General features: G+C 33.5%; 1 long non-coding RNA gene across 1 annotated transcript in view; it reads left to right on the top strand.

Annotated features, from left to right (window-relative positions):
• LOC108908920 overlaps positions 1 to 16,705 on the top strand; it is a 336,859-nt gene extending 320,154 nt beyond the window's left edge. The window contains exon 3 of the long non-coding RNA XR_001964386.2: positions 16,663 to 16,705. This is a non-coding gene — a long non-coding RNA (uncharacterized LOC108908920). The remainder of the gene's footprint in view (positions 1 to 16,662) is intronic.
• Positions 16,706 to 18,749: the final 2,044 nt, after the last annotated feature.

The raw sequence follows: 18,749 nt of genomic DNA, 5'->3' as shown, positions 1-18,749 counted from the left end.
TCAAGCAGTTTGTTACGCAAATACGTTATCCACGAATTTTAAGTTATAATTTTGACAGGTGTTCTTGAGTCTACTGAATACTTGAGCATTCCTTCTAAATTTTCAAAGTGATTTGAGATTATTTTATATAAACCATAATATGTATAACCATGTGAAAGGTGCCTTATCTCCTCAACAACATGGTTTCATGAAAGGTCGTTCAACTGTAACAAATCTAATGTGTATAACTCAGTATATTGCCACAACCAATGATTTACACCTTCAAATAGACGTCATATATACTGACTTCTCCAAGGCATTCGGCAGACTTGATTATAAAAAGGTACTGTTCAAATTGAACCACTACGGTAGCTCCAACATCTTAATTGATTTTTTTAAATCCTACCTATCTGGTAGGTGTCAATATGTTTCTTATCGTGGTCACAAGTCTGTCGAATACATTAGTCCTTCTGGTGTCCCTCAGGGGTCCATATTGGGTCCTCTCTTCTTTAATATTTTTGTCAATGACATTATGGATGACTTGGATGTCCCCTGTCTGATGTATGCGGATGACTTGAAGATTTTTTCTAGTATCGCATGTACTAAAGATTGTACATTGTTGTGATACAATGTACATATTAACAATATAGAACTTGTACAACGCAAATTCTTAAAATTTTTTGGTATTTAAATTGGATAATGTTTATCCATGCGTTAGTTTTCCTCATGATGATCTCTTTAAAAGATTTTCTCTAACATTATTGAAGGATCGAAGAGATAAATTCTCACTTTCTTTTCTTCTTAAGCTATGTCAGGGTGTTATAGACAGCTGTGATTTGATTAGTTATTTATATTTTCATGTTCCTCGTGCAACATCCAGGCATGAGCAATGTTTTATTTATCAATTCGTACGAATATTCTCATATACTTTCCTATATACAAAATGTGCAGTTACTATAATAACCATCAAGAGTCTTTGGACCTATTTGCAAATCAATAATTAATTCCACGTATCAATTAATAATAATCATTGAGTGAACATGCCTTATATTCATGGTGATTTAGGTTAAGTATATTTGTATACATATTTATTGTTTTTCTTCTCTTTTTTGTGTTATGTTATTTAGTTATTACATGTATTGTATTTTTCTGTTTTTACACATCCTGTAAATTGAATTTTCTGTTGGGTGGTGTATAAAATAAAATAAAATAAAAATAAAAATAAAATAAAATTTTCTAACTTTAATTTTAAAACAATTCATTATGGCAATTCTATGGTCCTTAGAATTAGAATTTTTAATCACTTACTCAAGAACTATTGAAGATATAAACTTGATTATAGTTCTCTCATAGCAGTTACTTGCAGACAAAATTTTTGTAAAATCTACGCAATGGCGGCGGACATAGTGAATTGTTTCAACTGTCAAAGCGTCTGATATCACAGGCTGTCTTATAGATTCAAATGAATTGTTTTGATCAATATTACTTAATTTATTGTCTCTTAAGTCTGATCCCACTGTTTCGATACCGTTTTAATTGTTCAAATTACTCATTTCTGTGGGATCTGGACTGTATCAAGTTTGAAGTATTCACCTTCAATTGTTCTCGTGTATAATTGACCAAAAACAGTGTTTCACAATCCATTTTACAGGAATATGGTAGCCATTCATAGGAAAAAATGTTGCTCTATTATTTTATTTCTTAAAGCTGCTGTTACCTCTATACAGGGTGTTCGTTTCTACTAATCTCGCTGGAGTATATAGAGGAGAACAGTAGATCTTCCTATAATCTTTTCCCAAAAGGGTTATCTAGAGATTTTCCTTTTTTTTGGTAAGGTATTCAGGAACGGACTGGCCCCTACACAATTTTTTAATTTTGACAGATGCAGTAGCATCAAATGAAAATAGTATTTTTAGATATTCTGAAGACTCTTCTATAAAATATCGACTTTCCATTTCTATGAAATAAATGGTTTTCGAATTATTTCGGCTTTTGGAATGGACATCAACAACTCGAATTAACTTTTTTATAAATTGTTGAGAATTGTTGAGAATCAATCAAAAATAAGTAATTATATAACAAAAAACGAGGAAAGGTATATACTTACCGCACACCCTGTATAAATAGCTTTATTAAGATAAACTTGGAAGGAAACATGTGATGCGAATAACAAACAATTCAATTAAGATATACATTTCTCCCACACACCACCAGTGGGTATTCAGTCCAATTTGCCATCGTCCTTCCGAGGAATAGCCATAATACCTCCTATAGGTCTTTACGAAGGAATGCGGTCGGTTTACCTAAAGTTGCAAATCGAACACGTAAAGATGCAACGATTACTTGAGACACACAAAAATACAACATGAACAACACATTGTCGGTGACAGGGTCACGATCGAGGAAACGAAACCATATCTGGGGAGTACCCACTGATGTAATGACGAAGAGCGGTGATATTGTCGCTCAAGCGGTAGAAAAAATTCGAAGAATATTAGACTCGCGATCAACTGCTCACATCATTTAATATATAAAGTAACACCTTGATCACCTTGATCAGTTTAATTGGTGGTATTTCTGGAGTGCCCAGGGTTATGCCTTTGGCGCGTTACAGTTCAAATTCTTTATTAATATTTTTAGTAACACAGGCACATAAAAATTATATGTTTCTTATGGTTATAGTCTTCTTTATGGCACGAAAGAAATTTTATACATTTATAATTAAAATATTTATTTTTTCTCCAAGCGTCACAAAACTATGACATTTTTTGACTGTCAGAAGTCTCACAAGTCAGAAGACATTGTGAAATCAGAAATGTCAACGGGGCTTGATTTATCATTAACACTATCAACTTTCAGTATTCTTTTCGCAGTATTTTCTTTATTCAGTGTAGCCTTCTGCCACAGTGCTCGATCTCCATCCTCCGTGTCTTTTAAGACAAGTGAGGTCGCCACCGCCGTCAACTAAAAAGATAGCAGACGTTAGTCATAACGCATGTCCTCTTCATTGTACTCTTTCCAGTTGTCCAGCTTCAAATATTTTTCCACTTCTTGCGAGACGGCACTGAATTTATGAATATCGACCACCATTCGATTACATTTTCCACTAATATATCTGAGAAATAACACAGGCCGACAAAATTTAAAAAACAAAAAATTCCAGAGATCAGACACCACGCTTCCGAAGGCATTTGGCGCGCTGAATCCGAATCTGGCCTCAGAATTGATCCATCACCCTAGGTTTCCGAGANAGGAGAACAGTAGATCTTCCTATAATCTTTTCCCAAAAGGGTTATCTAGAGATTTTCCTTTTTTTTGGTAAGGTATTCAGGAACGGACTGGCCCCTACACAATTTTTTAATTTTGACAGATGCAGTAGCATCAAATGAAAATAGTATTTTTAGATATTCTGAAGACTCTTCTATAAAATATCGACTTTCCATTTCTATGAAATAAATGGTTTTCGAATTATTTCGGCTTTTGGAATGGACATCAACAACTCGAATTAACTTTTTTATAAATTGTTGAGAATTGTTGAGAATCAATCAAAAATAAGTAATTATATAACAAAAAACGAGGAAAGGTATATACTTACCGCACACCCTGTATAAATAGCTTTATTAAGATAAACTTGGAAGGAAACATGTGATGCGAATAACAAACAATTCAATTAAGATATACATTTCTCCCACACACCACCAGTGGGTATTCAGTCCAATTTGCCATCGTCCTTCCGAGGAATAGCCATAATACCTCCTATAGGTCTTTACGAAGGAATGCGGTCGGTTTACCTAAAGTTGCAAATCGAACACGTAAAGATGCAACGATTACTTGAGACACACAAAAATACAACATGAACAACACATTGTCGGTGACAGGGTCACGATCGAGGAAACGAAACCATATCTGGGGAGTACCCACTGATGTAATGACGAAGAGCGGTGATATTGTCGCTCAAGCGGTAGAAAAAATTCGAAGAATATTAGACTCGCGATCAACTGCTCACATCATTTAATATATAAAGTAACACCTTGATCACCTTGATCAGTTTAATTGGTGGTATTGTTGGAGCGCCCCAGGGTTATGCCTTTGGCGCGTTACAGTTCAAATTCTTTATTAATATTTTTAGTAATACAGGCACATAAAAAGTATATGTTTCTTATGGTTATAGTTTTCTTTATGGCACGAAAGAAGTTTTATACATTTATAATTAAAAGATTTATTTTTTCTCCAAGCGTCACAAAACTATGACATTTTTGACATTTTTTGACTGTCAGAAGTCTCACAAGCCAGAAGACATTGTGAAATCAGAAATGACAACGGTGCTTGATTTATCATTAACACTATCAACTTTCGGTATTCTTTTCGCAATATTTTCTTTATCCAAAAGTGAGTCTTCAATGTAGCCTTCTGCCACAGTATTCAATCTCTATCCTCCGTGTCTTAAGACAAGTGAGGTCACCACCGCCGTCAACTAAAAAGGTAGTAGACGTTCGTCATAATGCATGTCCATTGTACTCTTTCCAGTTGTCCAGCTTCAAATATTTAGCCACTTCTTGCGAGGCAGCACTGAATTTATGAATATCGACCACCATTCGATTACAATTTCCACTAATAAATCTGAGAAATAATCGACGTTCCACCAATCCGAGTACCTAGACGTAAAGCAACATATTTTCGATAAAAACTTAAATAATTGTCTCCCAGCACAGTAAAAGAACGTGGTCTCTTAGTTTTGGTATGTGTAGGTGCACTATTCAAAAAGCAACCAACTTGCTCCTTTGTAAATACTCGCGATTTTTTCGGTACCTATCACTCATTTTGTCTCTTTACAAAAGCACGTAATTTTGAATATTTGCTTTATATCAATCCTCTTCTTTATATCCAACGTTGACCGCAACATTGAACATTGAAGCGTTGACGGCTTCATTTTATTTGCTAAGTTTGAGAAATACACCATCAATACATCTTCTGAATCCAACTTAATGTTTTTTTCTTTGCGCCAATCCATAAAACGTTGGTAGACACATTTATAAATTTCTCGTGACTTCTTTGGGAGAAGATTCAAAGAAACCTCTTTCGCACATTCCAGTATTTCCTCAGGTACACCTAAATCTTCATTAAATTCCATTTTTACAAAGTTTTCAGCCAATTGATCCACAAACAATCACAAATGAACTCAATTAGCAATAAGGCGACTAAGGTTTGACAAAAGTATCCATGACTACATCCATATACGAGTATCCTAACTTACCTACTTTGCTTTATTATCCAAATTTGGTTTGAATAATTTCACAGCACAAAATAATAAGTAAACGGGGGATTTCGGTTATGGAATTGGATGAGATTTCGAGTACCGCTTCATCAATCTCAGCAATCTCTAGTTATATTCTGTTTCATTCTCAACGAAACAACGTTGTGCTCCGTTAACCAATCCCGTTTATAATTTCGAAGCTTGAAAAAATTACTGAAGCGGCCTGCGACATTAAAGCGACGTTATGCAGCGAACAAAGAAAAAAATACCCCCATCACCCACTCCCCCCTCGTTCCGAGCAACACCAACGTATTTTTTTGCCGAACTCCATTACGGTTGGCTACAATGAAACATCCGGAGATGCAGTAATGGCAGTGGTAATGGCTATTTTCGATTAATTCTCGCTTTATTAGCGGAGTAATGGGCACCAATCCACTGCGGGAAGAAACGGCACATCCTCCGGAGTAGACTTGGGCCACCTGTTCCACTCTCGGATGAACTGAGGTCCGTACGTGCGGAGAAACCAGAACTGCGACTCGCTCGACCGTGGCTTGCCAGCGACTCGGTTTCCTACTTGAGAATCGGTATTTACTTATTGTCACACGGGGACCTTATAATGCCTTCTAATTTTTTTATTTCACGCGGCGGCTGTGAGAATGCAAGTAATTTCAAATGAATGAACCGTCAGATATCACTTGAAAACTGATGTAACTGTGGGATGGTGGCAAAGAAATCAAAAAATAATTTATAGGAACTGTCATGGAACGTGTAGCGAGCTTAGAGATGAAACAGCTTCATGAAATATAAAAACAACAAAATAATATGAGTAATCCCTTTCCTGCAGACTCAGTATTTTATTTGTAACTGTGTTATTTTTATTCTGATAACTTTTTGTTCNACCAATCCGGATAGACGTAAAGCAACATATTTTCGATAAAAACCTAAATAATTGTCTCCCAGCACAGTAAAAGAACGTGGTCTCTTGTTTTGGTATTGGGAATTTTTATAATTAAGGCGGATTTCACATCTTCAACATTATCAATTGTTAAATTGACTAATTCATTAGAACGGCATGCGCCTGCAACCCCAATATTAGGATGACCTATAAAGAAGCTTTTTAAACAGTTTTGTTCTTTTATTTTTAAAGCGTTTACCCTCATCATCAAATATAAATTATCAGGTACACTATTCAAAAAGCAACCAACTTGCTCCTTTGTAAATACTCGCGATATTTTCGGTACATATCCCTCATTTTGTCTCTTTACAAAAGCACGTAATTTTGAATATTTGCTTTATATCAATCCCCTTCTTTATATCCAACGTTGAATATTGTGACCAAAGCGTTGACGGCTTCATTTTATTTGCTAAGTTTGTGAAATACACCATCAATACATCTTCTGAATCCAACTTAATGTTTTTTCTTTGCGCCAATCCATAAAACGTTGGTAGACACATTCATAAATTTCTCGTGACTTCTTTGGGAGAAGATTCAAAGAAATCTCTTTCGCACATTCCAGTACTTCCTCAGGTACACCTAAATCTTCATTAGATTCCATTTTTACAAAGTTTTCAGCAAATTGATCCACAAAAAATCACAAATGAACTCAATTAGCAATAAGGCGACTAAGGTTTGACAAAGTATCCATGACTACATCCATATACGAGTATCCTACTTACATACTTTGCCTTATTATCCAAATTTGGTTTGAATAATTTCACAGCACAAATTAATAAGTAAATGGGGGATTTCGGTTATGAAATTGGATGAGATTTAGAGTACCGCTTCATCAATCTCAGCAATCTCTAGTTATATTCTGTTTCATTCTCAACGAAACAACGTTGTGCTCCGTTAACCAATCCCGTTTATAATTTCGAAGCTTGAAAAAATTACTGAAGCGGCCTGCGACATAAAAGCGACGTTATGCAGCGAACAAAGAAAAAAATACCCCCATCACCCACTCCCCCCTCGTTCCGAGCAACACCAACGTATTTTTTTGCCGAACTCCATTACGGTTGGCTACAATGAAACATCCGGAGATGCAGTAATGGCAGTGGTAATGGCTATTTTCGATTAATTCTCGCTTTATTAGCGGAGTAATGGGCACCAATCCACTGCGGGAAGAAACGGCACATCCTCCGGAGTAGACTTGGGCCACCTGTTCCACTCTCGGATGAACTGAGGTCCGTACGTGCGGAGAAACCAGAACTGCGACTCGCTCGACCGTGGCTTGCCAGCGACTCGGTTTCCTACTTGAGAATCGGTATTTACTTATTGTCACACGGGGACCTTATAATGCCTTCTAATTTTTTTATTTCACGCGGCGGCTGTGAGAATGCAAGTAATTTCAAATGAATGAACCGTCAGATATCACTTGAAAACTGATGTAACTGTGGGATGGTGGCAAAGAAACCAAAAAATAATTTATAGGAACTGTCATGGAACGTGTAGCGAGCTTAGAGATGAAACAGCTTCATGAAATATAAAAACAACAAAATAATATGAGTAATCCCTTTCCTGCAGACTCAGTATTTTATTTGTAACTGTGTTATTTTTATTCTGATAACTTTTTGTTCTTAAATTCTAGAGTCTGTTTAGAAATGAAAGAGTTTAATAAAAGCTCATTATATATGCAAATCGTAAATAAATGTAGTACTGGTGCTTACATTCAATATTTTTATATTATGTATTTTCCGTATAGATGAGGTCTACTTTTAACAAAACTTTGTGCGATCGGACTGTACTAAATTGTAGCAGGTAGCTAAAATTTAATCCCCGACAATCCGTCTTTGTCTATGCCGCTTCAATTTCTCGGTCCATTTCTCTTATAAGTAAACAATATAAAAACAGCATTTCAAAACATGAGGCTACTTTAAGCATCATAACCGGGTTAAGAGGGTTTTTAGTAATTCAAATAAAATTATTCAATATTATTATCAAAATATTTATTTAAATTTAATGAATAGACTTTTATTCCACACAAAAATATATGTATTTTGAAAATTCAAATTATGGTGAGTAAATGTAGTGTTGTATAAATGTACAATAAAGAAAATAAAAAAGTAGGTATATTAAAATTCATCCTCTGAATATTCTGATGAATTATCTTCGTCTCCTAGATTGATAACGATAGGTTCCACAGTAACGTCAATTAAATTATCGAGTTCCCACATTTTCTCCTCTTCTTTTTGTACATGATGTATACATCTTTGCCAGTTATCTGCAGTTACTCGTTCCAAGGAATTTTTTAACAAAATTTTCACGTCACTTAATTTAAACGTCGTATTATTTCGCGCTACATCTCCTTTTACCTGCGCCCAGACTAATTCGATTGGGTTAAGTTCACAGTGATAAGGTGGTAACCGTAGTACCGTTATTTGGCGATTTGTTGCCATTTCATCGATAACATATTTTTTCTGATCTTTATTAAGATTGACAAGTGTCAAAAGTTCCTTTTTCACCATATTTGTTTCAAAAGAAATGTTTTTTCCGGATAACCATTGAATTATATCGGCTTTCCTCCAAGCAGTCGTAGGCGTCCGCTCGGTCTGCCGTGAATGGTAACTGGCATTATCCATGACAATTACAGACCCCGGAGGAATAAGATCCAACATCTGTGTAAAATACTCTTCGAAAACATCTGCGTTCATGTCTTCGTGATAGTCACCTGTATTTTTAGATTCAAATAAAAGTAAACCGCCATCTACAAAACCACTGGCACTACCTATATGTGTCACTATTAATCTTCGCCCTTTACCTGAAGGTGCCTTGAACCCTGTTGAAAGTCCATCCAAAAATGCTTGTCGAAAACTTTTTACATTTTTATCTTGCCATACTTTTGTTACAGTATATCCCTCGTTGACCCAAGTTTCGTCTAGATAATAAATATTCCTCCCTTCGTCACGGAATTTTCTAATTGATCTTAAGTAGGATCTTCGCCAACAAATAATTTCATCTTTATCGATAAGAACTGACTTCCTGTTCTGCTTTTCCCAGCAAAAATTCAACTCTCGTAAGACGGCCCATAATTTGCTTCTACTGATTTTTGGCAAATCGTTGTCCTCTGAAAGTTCACTTAAAATTTTGTTTAGCGTTGGTATTTCTTTTTTAAAATAAAATGAGTGTACTTTAGTCACTAAACACAAGTCGAATTTTACTCTACTGCACTAGCACGTCTTCGTATATTCAGCTCTAAGACTGGATTGATCTGTCACAATACACTGGCTCCTGCCCTATGATGTATCCAGCAAAATATACTAATGTACACCCATTACCTGTTAGCATTAGTGTTACCCGATAATTAATTACCTGAAACGAAATATTAGCACGCCCATGGCCGGTTCTTATCTCGGGGTTTTATTACTCTCTTTTATTTCCAAACAGAGTATAGTTATAGTGTATAGAAAGGATGAAGACATGATAAACATAATTTTCATTACATGAACGACATCGATAGAATAGATTTAGGTATTGCTAGAGATTGGAAGTAATGTTTATACAGGGTGTAAGAAGTTTGACTGCCATTGTGTTCAGCATGAGATAATCATAAATGAACAAAAAAGTTGTATATTACAAAGGCGTAAGATTAATAGTTTTCAAAATACAGCGAGTATTAATATTGGGGAGTTTCATCACAACGTGACAACAGCGCTTAACCTAACATTACACAGCTGATGCACGTGGCAGACTTATCCTACGGAAAAAATGTAAACAACTGTGAAACATTTCGTAAATTTCAAGACAATTGTTTTCCAAAAATCAAAATTCAGTAATTTTTAAACGCACAAGTACAAAACACTCTACAACATATACTCAAAATGTCCATCACCATTTTCGAGAAAAGGAAATAGTGGCACGCAAAAAACACTCCGACACGGTCGAATCCAGATACCAACTGAATTACGTATTGCTGGACACCTTAGTACCTCGTGTTAATAAACCGTCGCGAATTTTAAATTTATTACAACGCTAATTATTTTTTGGAATAAAAATAAGCATGTCATATAAGGTATTTTGTTTATTTTAATGTATTTTATCGTCTGTTAAAATTAAGGCAGTGAAACTTCTAAAACTCTGTAGAAGTACTAGATCTGTCAGTGGATTTATGTTGAGTAAGGATGATGATGATGTAGATGATGGTGATGTAGGAATGGAAGGTATACAACTATTTAGAAATTTAAAAGCGAATCGTCTATTTTTAATCTTAATGAAAATGGATCTAAAACTGAAGAAACTAGAAAAATGTAAATGGCTGATTCTTTCTGGTAAAGAAAATAGAGCCGCAAAAAAATCAATAATATTACTGAAGAGTTGAAATATACAAACTGTAATGTCGTAAGTCGTAATTAGTCGAGCTTTTAGTTCTTCATATATCCAGTAGGTAATATAGGATGCAATCAATTAATCTGAATCAATATTAAGAATTTGTAGATGAAAAATAGCAGTGCAATGATATTTTTGGGAACGAATATAATACTGTACGCAGAAAAACTTTGTCATTTCAGACATGATGGACATGATTTTGATTAAAGAGAATTGATTATGGGCATTGCTAGATACCTAATAATATTTATAGATGTGCTACATTTGTCAATGGATATGGTTAAGGATGGTGATTATCAAGAAAACAGGTTATAGGCATTGCTAGAGATTAGAAATTATGTTTATAGAACACAGCTGCATCTGTCATTGAATTGATGTTTGAGTAAGGATGATGATGACGATGATGATGATGATGGTGGTGGTGGTGGTGGTAATGATCATGTTGATGATGAAGGTGATGTGAAATAGAAGGCACATTTATATAAAAGTTTAAAAACGGATCACACGTTCCCACTGAAATTGAATCTAAAATTGAATGAACTACAAAAATGAATTAGACGTAAACACTGATCCTCTTTGATGAAGAAGGTATAAGGATTTGGTATATACAAGCTATAATGTCATAAGCATAATTGCACTTTTTTTCTTATGTTCCTCATTTTCGCGATATGATGCAGGATGCAATTTTTGATTTTAAATATTCAATGTTAAAAATTTGAATAAGAAAAATTAAAGAGCAATGATATGTTTGGTTGTTCAAGGTATATAATATAATATATGTAGAAAAATTCAGACATTTAAATTTTTGAGAGATAATTTCAAAATACTACTTCCAGAATAATGTTCGATTTCTTATAAATGCAATGATTCAAATAGACTGGTCAATACATAACGGTTGTGTCTTTTTGATTTTTGTTTTTTTTGTTGTTGACTGTCAGATTGACATCGGTTTGCATCAGATTGCATGAAAGATCTACTAACTGCGGCTCCTACAAGCCTGTCAAATAGACATATATATAATTTATGCATTGCTCCACAGACATCAGATTCGATCACATAAAAATTACAATCCATTAAAAAAGGGCATGAATTAACACAAAGTGTAGTCCGTGTTTTCTGAACAATTCGTTTGCTTCATGTCATTGTCTCTGTGATTAACTTACTAGTTCAGTCTAAAAATTTGAAAACCTGAACTATACCTTGCAGTAATAAAAATACAAAAATTAGTGTCATACAAAGAACTTACATGAGGTTGATATCTTCTCCCTTAATGATGTTGAAAACATGCTCCGAGATATATGAAGCGACATCTATAAATATCATTCATGTCGATATTAGGAAAAGGTGCGAAAATAAACAATATTGATATTCTTGTTTGCTTTTTCTTTTTTCTTTTATGGGTGTTTCTAATTTTGAGGAAAAACTTAACTTCCCTCGTACCCTGTATATGTTGAAAACTAACTGACATCAATAAAAATTTCTACCTTAGAGTCATTACTAAATGGACTAAATCTATAATAAAAAAAAATGGTTCTCGAAAAAAGTGTATTGGGATAATTTTCCGTGCTGTACATTTGTTTTTTACATATATGTATATTCATCTAGCAAGTTCCAAGTAACGTAAACTAATTACAAATGCAATTTTGGTTTGTTCAAAACCTTGTATAACTCAATATAACATTGCTGGTAGCAAATGAGTAATATCGTAGAACCATTTTTAGTATTGGCAACAGAAAATTAAAATTTCCACTTACAAATGACTAACACCCGCTAAAAACAATTACGTTCCTCGAACGGATGAATCACGCGAAAATAGACTTCAGGTGTTCGTATCGTTTCCTGTAGAACCCCTGATTAAACAATTTTTTCAAACACCTACTTGCGACAACAACTCGGTCTCTATAGCAACTGCAGGCGGCATTGACCAAATAATGAATTTAATGACTAATTGTTGCCATCAACTGAGAACAATGTGCATAAATATTGATTATTCGTCAGTTTTAAGCCGTTGAACTTCATAATGTAATATAATAATTTTACATCGCGATAATGCAATAATGCATTCGGGGTAAATGGCTTGGAATAGGGTTATTGACAACCAAAAACGTATTTCTCACATCCTATATAGTCGCCATGCATGTTTCTAAAATGCAATTTAATACTGCGTTAGGGAAAGTAGGATTATGTCAAATTTATACTATACAGTAGGTACATGATTTTGAGGATTTACTATAAAATTTACTAAAAAATGTTTTTTACTAAGAGATGTTGCGTTTAATTGTTTATTTGCATTTAAAACTTTAGTACTTCAGTACTGGCATATTGTGGGTAAAACTGTATTTTATTACGGCTACGAATAATAATTATAGTAACCACGATTACGGTGAATGTGGACAAAATAACGCAGACGCAGAACGTATGTACATGAAGCGCTTTTGTGATAGTACCACCTCTTATTCCCTCGTTTCCAGCAGTTTTCGATATGTTGCCTTTTTAGTTTAACATAATAAGATAAAAAATAGTTTCCTATTATTACCATTATTATTATTTCAATATTTTAAGATGATTGAGCTAAACATAGCGAAGACATACAAGTGACGTGATTGTGTTTGGATTCACTTACTGCTATGCAAAAAAAATGATTGGTATTTTAGAAAGTGCATCGCTAACATCAGTGTACGATCTTTTCTCTAGCTTCCGTCGGATGTGGTTATTGAACGGATAGAATGCTCAACTATAATTACCTTACGCGAGTGAAAATGTGTTTTGGGGAACTACAAAACGTTTGAAATACTTTTATACAGTTACGGTGTTTGCATTTGGAAGAGGAAATAAATTGTTAAACATTATAATAATTATACCATTCCACGGAACATACCAACTGGCCTTGTGACGCCACTACCACCGTGAATTCTTTACATGCGTGAACTAATTTAACGACTTAGGAGATAAAAATCGGTGTTTTTTATATTTCCTTTTTTTAAATATAATGCACAAGAATTTCTACAAGAAAGAACGGAGTGATTCTTAAGTGTATATTGTACTGGAACATTGAAATAAACAAGGAAAGAGAATATATTCAATGGATGAAGTCATATCAAGTCCAAGAAAGCATGGATTATCTGAGAAACACAATAAGAGAAAAACAAGTATACCGGGAATATGAAATTCAAGAAAATATCGAACTTATACTTTTATGGAATTTTTAATGACGTTTGGAAATGCATTTTATTTAATTTTTACTTTTACTGTCCACACTTGATAAGTTTTCTATGCAGCAAAAACGATTATATGCAGAATAACTATAATAAAATAATAACAATTACATACTAAAGTAATAATTTTGTTTGTAATTTTAACTATTTATTTATCTTTCATTAAATATCTATTAAAAAAATCCTCTTTAGTTGCTACTTATTCTTATATATTTTTATCAAACCTGTGAAATTGTATGTCTTAGAAACGAGTTACTTTTGTAACAGGCTTATGTATTTCTTTTTTATATTAAAGATTCACTGTCAAATTTTCTTTTTGTATGTGTTCTATAACTTGAATGTGTTTGTATATTTTGCTTTACGTCTAAATTTGTATAAATTTGGCCTCTGTAACTTATTGTTCCAATTATTTACGTCATCGTTTTTAATTTGTTTTCCCTTTGCTGGACAAATCTTTCCTACTTTGAATTACTATTATTGCTATGTGCTAGTGCATTATATACTGTTATAAATTCTTGTGAGATGGTAATTTTCTTACCTGTATTTACTTATTCTGTTGTTTCGCTTCTTCTTCTTTGGATCCTATTTTTCTTCTTTATTGTCTGGGCGCCAACTCACATGAACTTATAGTTTGTAATTTAATTCAAATTTTCTTTTTTTTTTTGTTATAGAGAAAGTCTTTGTTTGAGAAAAAAAAATCATTTAAGATTCAAGCTAATTTTAATCTAATATGGGTAGTCTTACCTCAGGGTAAGGTTCTGAGAAGATTAGTATTTGGATTTTAAAATGTTATACTGATTAATGAATTTAGATACTTAATCTTGAGAAAGAAAAGACAAAAAATTATATTTGAATTTTAACTGAACACAGTTATTCTATTTCTCGTAAAAATAATTTCTAATTCATTTAATTATTCGGATTCACTATATTTCAAATTAAAATAAAAATTATGTGATTGGCTAACACTTAATTTATTTTACTATTTATCAATCTTCTATCAATAGAACGCCACTTCCTCTACTCTAACTAACTAAATAACAGTATCCAAGATTTGGATTTAAATACTAAATTTAACACAAGTCTGTATTATATTAGGGGTTTACACCTCTTTACCACTGTCTAATACACTAATTTCTTTTCTTCTTGGTCCTTTATCTCCTCTATTTCTTTCCTGTACCTGTTAGCACAACTTCTGTTCCTGACTTGTCATCTGTCATATAACTCCTTGTTGTTTGTCTCCTTGCTGATATTTCTGTATTACTATTCCCTGTCGGTGACTTAGATTAGATCTGTGTGGACTCGATACTGGGTAATACTCTATAACAGTTAACCTTGTTTTGTTATTGGACTTACTTAAGTTTCTATTGTTCGTAATCGTCAATTAATTTATTTCTTGAGACTGTTTTCTTCTACTCCTTGTTATAAATAGTTTTCCTTTATTGAATATATTGATCATATAGGTACTGATTTTTTCTCTATTTTATCTTTTCTTTCTCAGTTTCAACCATCTACTGTACTCCTATTGGTGACACATATTCAACTTATAATTTATTTTTTTTAAATCAATTTTACTAACTTTTTCTTTGATGTTTTAACATCTTTGCCCCTACTCATTCTATTACAATACATATACTTTAAAGAACGATACAAGTTACTGTGTAAAGCGGGTAATTAATAGTTCCTCTTTTGCGAAAATTGGGGATTAGAAAAAGGAAAAAGATAAATATGCTTTTTTTTTTAATAGAAAACTTGTTGAGAACCACTGATTTCACTCTGGTATTTACGCGTGACATAATTTATATAAACAGAAGAACAGCTATGTAGTGCTGAGGAGTGGCACAAAACCCTTAAACTTATTATTTATATGGAATAGGAAAAAAAAAGTTAATTTGTGTTACTATACGTCAAACCTTTCACGAAACTTTTTATGGTCTCTTCCTCCCCGTGTTATTATTATCAGGCAATGATTTGTTGCAATATTACAAGTTTAGCTTATAAGCCAAATATTCAATTGTTCACATGATGTTTGATGCAAGCGTTGCGGTAAACAAGTAAGTGCTTTTCCAATAAATTATGTATTAGTAGGAAATGTTTTATTTTATATAAAACATATTCATACCAAATGAAAATACGTATTTCTCACTAAACCTTACCGTTTTTTAAACTAGAATCCGTCACAATGTATTAAAGTTAGATTAAGGTCTTATTCTGAATAATTTTCTTGATAAATGACTTGTCAAACTCGCTAATTCGTTGATGCATCTTCTTATATCCTTCTTTTGTTTTGAAGTCCGATTTACATTTTGTATCGTTTACTAATTTATAATGGTTGTTATAATTCCAGTTAGTAAATTTTTAAAATTCTTCAAAACATTGCTAATTTGCATTATGTTATAAATAATAAAGTTGGCAGTTTGTTGCATATTTCAAACGCGCCGGGAGACTTAAAGTGACGTCACAACATTTTCTATAAGAGCTTACCTAAACGTTTGCCACCTTGGCAACGAACTAAACGAGTTGAACGAGAAAAAAAAATGGAGCATGACGGACATTATTTCAGATATCGTCAAATGGTCCCGAGAGGCCAGCAGACCGCAGAAATAAAGGCGTCTGTTTGGGTACACACCGGAGTGCATAATAAGCAGTAGTGGCGTTAAATTGTCTGATTGTTTCAGGAAAAAAAAGAACAGAATCAATTACAGACAGGAAAGCCCCGAGGAAAGATTTTTATTGTAAAAACAAAACATTTAATTATGTTTTGTGCTCTGCAATGAAATTAGTTTTTGTATGAGCGTTTACGAGGAATTAATTACTGTCTTAATTGATTTTCTTGTAGCTTAGTTTAATTTGTCCCTTGGGGTTTAGTGCTTATGCCGTTCTGTTTTCTTTTGCAGATAAAACGATCTTTACATGTCTATGACTTCTTGAATCCAGAGTAAGTTTTTAATAGCATTGCCCTCCCCTCTTCCAATTTGCTCCGCTCGTTGATGATGATTACTTTTAATTAATTTTTCTGGCTTAATGCAGCCTATTAAATTTCTAATTGGGGCCTTTGTTGGATAGCGGAGGAGAGTGGAAGAGCGGATAGATTTAAGTTTTTGTTGCAGTGAAAGTATTTGTGTTTGTAGGATAGTAAACGCGTTGTAGAATTAATAGTGTTAGTGTTTTTTCAGGAATACTAATATATTAAATTTTCACATTATCACGTCCATAAGAATGCGAATCTAACAAGTTTTTTCATCCAATTCAGAAACAAAACTAAATTGAAATCAAATATAAAATCAATATTTTATAAATAGTTCAAATATAAAATAAATATCTAAAAACGGGAATTGGTAAAACGGTAATATTGGAGATACATTTTTACATAGTCATGGTTACTGCTACGAATGTAACACATTCTTGAGATGTGTGTTTAAAATTAACTCTTAACACAAGTATTTTGCTGAAACATCATATTGGATGCCACATTTACCGTACAAATCACATTAATCAATGGTCTTCTAAGTTTTGGTCATCCTACACCTTCATTTTCTAGTGCTTTCGGATTTTTATTGTTCCTTATAGATTTATTTATCTTCTTTCTTGCATTTGTTCCGTTTTTCTAAAGATACCTTATCGTCTCTTCTTCAATTCCTTTTGAACATGATATCTTTGGCTTTGTCTTCCACTTTCATCAGAAGCTAGTTGAATACTGTCATAAATTACAAAAGCCAACAACCTTGTCTTTTTATAGTTCATTTCTAGATTACCTTTACTTTTGGTTTTGCCTTGCTCGTCCATCAGAAGCTAGCCCAAGACTGTTGTACCAGATAATATTTGAAAAGCTTTCAATCCTGTCTTGTAAATTCATCTTAAATTTTATTGTCTTCTGATGAAGATATATTTGACTTTGGTATTGCCTTAAGTCTACATGAAGCCAGTTCGAAATTGCCACACTAGATAATATGTCAAAAGTCAATAATATTCTCATTTTATCCAGTTTTAACGTGTTGCGAAGAAGATTTAGCAGCTTTTCAAGGCCCATACTCTCTTCTGAAGGAAAGATATTTGCTCCTGGCACTGCCATCAGAAGCTAGTTCCAAACCTGCATACTTGATAATATTTGATAAGCTAATAATCCTCTTTTCTTGTAGATCCACTTCAAATTTTACTATCTTCTGAATATGATATCTTTGATCTTGGTACTGTCTTATGTCTTTATTAGAAGCTAGTTCAAAACTGTTATACTCGATAATTTTTTAAAAGTGCAATAGTCTTAGCATCTTATCCAATTTTACTTCTTCTTACGAAGAAGATATTTATGCTCTTGGTTCAGTGTTACGCTTTTATCAGAAGCTGGTCCAGACTGTCGTATTCATACATTTGAAAGCTAATAATGCTCAATCCTTGTAGATTCGTTTCAAATTTGACTGTCTTCTGGCGAAAATATGTTTGGCCTTGGTCCTGTCTTACCTCTTCATAGAAGACAGTTCAGAATAACATACTAGATAAGATTTGAAATGCTAATAGTCTGCTTCTCTTGTAGATTTATTTCTAATTTTAGTCTCTTCTGAAGAAGAAATCTTTAGTCTTGATTCTGCCTTACTCTTTCTTTACAATCTAGCTTAAGGGTTAATAGCAGATAAGATCTCAAAAACTAACCCTCTTCTACACCTATACATTGCGTTAAGAAAATAAAGTCAGCCTTAACCTCTTCACAGCCAACTAACAATAAAATTGCTTCTGCATAAACTAACAAACGCCGATGAAATGTAGATAAGCAGAACAAAACGGCTCACATGAGTGAAGAATTCTTTAAGAACCGATTTACATGCGGCCCTATCGTTAATGCAGAGCAGTGCGGATAATTACATTGCAAATTAAATTTCTTTAACCTAACGACGTGCTGCAATGGGGAAATTACAACGTGTGCGTTGCGCACCTTTAATTTCATGGTTTGCGAGCCGTGGTGTTTGCTACAATCGTCTAGTAAGCAAAA

The sequence above is a fragment of the Anoplophora glabripennis genome, unplaced genomic scaffold (genome assembly GCF_000390285.2).
Source record: "Anoplophora glabripennis isolate ALB-LARVAE unplaced genomic scaffold, Agla_2.0 scaffold334, whole genome shotgun sequence".
NCBI classification, from domain to species: Eukaryota; Metazoa; Arthropoda; class Insecta; order Coleoptera; family Cerambycidae; genus Anoplophora; species Anoplophora glabripennis.
This window is presented reverse-complemented; position numbering and strand designations above follow the sequence as displayed.